Here is a 4,343-nt window from a genome sequence, read left to right as displayed (position 1 = left end):
AGGATCTGATGTAAGTCTTGCTGAGTACCTTTGTACTCATGTTGCTTTATTTATGTTTTTGCAGCGGAGACTTCGGTCTTATTAGTGCTCTCGTGGACTTCGACTAGTAGCTAGTACCTCAGCTACGATCTTGATCGGACGTTGTAGATAGTCAGGCTTTCAGCCTTTTTCATTTATAGATGTCTGTACTCAGACATGTAATGCTTCCGTTTGTTGCTTGTATGCTCTGTATGATGGGTTTTGTGACCCCTGTTTGCAATAAATGCTATGATGGCTCTTCTGAGCCTCTATCTATATGATTGTTGAGTTATGCTGTGATGCCATGTTGTACAGCACATACTTGCATGTTATGCGTACGTGTAATGTGTATTGCTATGTGTGGGATCTGACTATCTAGTTGTTTATTCTTAGTAGCCTCTCTTACCGGGAAATGTCTCCTAGTGCTTCCACTGAGCCCTGGTAGCTTGCTGCTGCTCCGGAACACTTAGGCTGGCTGGCATGTGTCCTTCTTCGATCCTGTGTCTGTCCCTTCGGGGAAATGTCACGCGATGAATACCGGAGTCCTGTTAGCCCGCTACAGCCCGGTTCACCGGAGTCCTGTTAGCCTAGTGCTACAGCCTGGATTCACTCGCTGATGACCGACACGTTCGATGCTGGGTCATGGATGCCTGTCCCTGTAAGTTAGTGCCACTTTGGGTTTACGACTAGCCATGTTAGCCCGGGCTCTTTATCATATGGATGCTAGCGACACCATCATATACGTGTGCCAAAAGGCGCAAACGGTCCCGGGCAAAGGTAAGGCGACACCCGTGGGGATACCGTGCGTGAGGCCGCAAAGTGATATGAGGTGTTACATGCTAGATCGATGTGGCATTGAGTCGGGGTCCTGACAATCTACCTTTGAATAAGCGTTCGAAGGAGTTCGGTGAGGCGCTTGGGAATTGGTTGGGTGGAGTGGTACGTGTGGATGTCGAGAAAGATGGATTTGCAAAGGGTCCGAATCTGCGTTTCAGAGCTAAATTATCAGTGCATGAGCCGTTGGCCCGGGGGTTCTATCTTAAAAAAGCGAAGGAGGACTTGGAACAAACTTGGTTTGATTTCACCTACGAAAAGATTCCGCACTTTTGTTTCGAGTGTGGACGGCTGGTACACAATGAGGGAGGCTGTGTCCCCCCGGTGGAGTCGGACCAACAGTGGGGCGAATGGCTACGGGCTTCGCCGGGCAGATCGGGAGCGAGGAAGGAAGGATCCTACAGAGGGCCAACCAGCAGTGCCAGTAGCTATGGGAGTGTTAGATCAAGTGAAGGGGATATGGGCAGCAGGAAGATGGGATCTGTATGTGATCTCCCAACAAAACGCAACCTTAACAGGGAGTTTGACAGACCTGCTGATTCTCGCACTGGCGGGAATGAGCATGGTGTCCAGGGTGAAGTGTCCAGCCCCAACAAACAGCGGCACGGGCCGAAGGTGGCGATGGGCAAGGACCTGCGGGATGAGCTTGAGCAAAAAAGGGAGCAGAATATGCGCAATGAACTGAGGCACCGTCAGATGAACAAGCAGGCTGAGCTAAGGTCGCAGTACAAAGCATATACGTCCAGAGAGCATTATGGGGGAGGAAGCTCTAGCCACACTAGAGAGAGGGAAAGGAGGAGGGGCTACTATGTGAGGAAGCCAAGGCCGGAGCAAGATGAACACAGTGCAGCTAGGAGCCCGGTTCATGATGGCACTGGAGATAGGAAGCGAAGGCCGAAGCAACATTGGGTGGTAAAGGGGGATTCCGTGAGGCAAGTTGGTAATGATACTTTCATTCGCGACACAAGGCAAAAAACGTCTTCCGTGTTTGACCGTATCTCTGAGCAGCATGATGCATCGGCGGCCCCTGTGAGGCAGGGCCGCCGGTCCCAATGAACATCTTGGCCTGGAACTGTCGAGGACTGGGGTTGGACTCGACAGTGGGCGAACTCCGAGACCTGATTAGGTCCTACAACCCAGCGGTGGTGTTCTTAAGCGAGACAAAAAAGAAGGCGAAGGCTATGGAGAAATTGAAGTGGAGTTTGGGTTTCCGAAGTGGTGTGGCGGTTGACTGTCAAGGTTTGAGTGGGGGTTTAGCGATGTGGTGGAGGGAGCATCTTCAAGTCACTGTTCGACCTTGGTGCCAATATTTCCTGGATGTGGAAGTAGGTTGGGAAGGCAAAACCTGTAGGATCACTGGATTCTACGGTGAGCCCGATGTGGTGCATAGGAAGAAATCATGGGACGCTCTTCGATACCTGAGAAGACAAGATGAGTTACCATGGCTGTGCCTTGGTGAATTTAATGAGGCTTTACTGCAAACTGAGCAACGAGGTGGTAACCCGAGGAGTTTCATCCAAATGGAAGACTTTCGTGATTGCTTGGCCGACTGCGGCCTAGCTGACCTCGGCTTCTCCGGGTATCCCTATACATGGGATAACAGAAGACAAGGAAATGAGAATATCCAAGTTAGATTGGACCGAGGCACATGCAATAATGAGTTCATGGCAATGTTTCCGGATACACATGTCCAACATATAATCACGGAGGAATCGGATCACTGTGCGCTGGTGGCCAAGGTTCTGGAGACGGCTTCAGAGCGGGATGATCGAGGCCCCAGGCAGTTCAGGTACGAGGAAGCGTGGACAAGGCATGAGCGGTACGAGTCAATGGTCGTTGAAAGATGGAATGCAGCGGACACAGGGGGGTTGGGTATTTCAGCTACATGCAGCAGGCTGTCTACGCTTTCAAAAGGTATGCAAGAGTGGGGAAGAGTAGTTTTTGGATCGATACGAAACCAAATAAAGCAGCTGCAAGTTCAGTTAAAGGATGCAAAGTTCCGAGCTCTACGGACAAGCTACCAATCAGAAGTGAGATAAATAGAAGAACAGTTGCGAGAGGTATATGCGCGGGAAGAAGTGATGCAACGACAGCGGTCGCGAGTGGACTGGCTAGCGGCGGGTGATATGAATACGAAGTATTTTCAGGGAAGGGCCTCGCATAGAAAGCGGAAAAATACAGTTCGAGCGTTGCTTCGAGATGATGGGTCAAAGTGCATGGTGAATGAAGAGATGAGAGAGATGGCAGCAAAATTCTATGAAGTGTTGTTTACATCTGAGGGGTCGGTGGGTGCCCAAGCATTACTTCAGAATATTCCTAGCATCATTTCTAAGAACATGAACTAGAGACTTGTGACACCGGTCACTGACGAGGAGATAGAGCATGCGCTGTTCCAGATGGGGCCAACAAAGGCACCGGGCCCTGATGGGCTGCCAGCCCTCTTTTATCAACGACACTGGTCGCTTGTAAAGGAAGAAGTGTGCATGGTGGTGCGTGATTTTCTTGCTGGAGTAGCAGCTCTGGAGGCTTTTAATGCGACGGTGATTGTTATGATCCCGAAAGTTAACTCACCGGAGTTGCTTTCGCAATTTTGCCCAATCAGCCTCTGTAATGTTTTGTATAAAATTGCCTCTAAGGTGCTAGCTAACAGGTTAAAAGCTATTTTGCCGATACTTATCTCGGAGGAACAAAGTGCTTTTGTCTCGGGCCGACTAATCACAGATAATGTTTTTGTGGCCTATGAGTGTGTGCATGCCATAAGAAAGAGAAAGAGGAAGAAACCACTTTGTGTAGTCAAGTTGGATATGATGAAATCCTACGATAGAGTGGAATGGGTGTTCCTAGAGCAAATGCTCCTCAAGTTTGGATTTGACAATGCATGGGTAGCCATGATCATGAGGTGTGTAACGTCGGCAAATTTTGTTGTCAAGCTTAACGATGGGCTGTCCAGAATGTTTACCCCATCCCGAGGATTACGACAAGGAGACCCTTTGTCCTCATATCTATTCCTGTTCTGCGTGGAAGGTTTTTCTGTGTTACTGAAAAAGGCCCAAGAGGATAATCTTATAAAGGGTGTGTCTTTTGGGAGCACTGGCCCCCAAGTGACTCATCTTCTGTTCGCTGATGACAGTATTATCTTTCTTCAAGGTTGTGTTGACAACTTTCTAGCTCTGAAGGATATATTGGGTATATATGAACAAGCGTCAGGACAGAAGGTAAACTTACATAAATCCTCCATTTTCTTTGGGAAGGGGTGTCAGCAGGATCAAAAAGAGGCCCTCAAGGCATCGATCGGGATTGAAACAGAGGCGTTGAGTGAGAGGTATTTGGGTCTCCCAACGGTGGTGGGGAGAGCTAAGGATGGGTCTTTCCAATATGTGGTTGAAAGCTCAAAAAAGAAGGTTACGGGTTGGAAGGGGCAAGGCCTCTCAAAAAAAGCAAGGGAAGTTCTTGTGAAATCTGGGCTGCAAGCTACTCCTGCATTTACTATG

This window comes from Triticum aestivum, chromosome 7A (genome assembly GCF_018294505.1).
Source record: "Triticum aestivum cultivar Chinese Spring chromosome 7A, IWGSC CS RefSeq v2.1, whole genome shotgun sequence".
Classification (NCBI taxonomy): domain Eukaryota; kingdom Viridiplantae; phylum Streptophyta; class Magnoliopsida; order Poales; family Poaceae; genus Triticum; species Triticum aestivum.
This window is presented reverse-complemented; position numbering follows the sequence as displayed.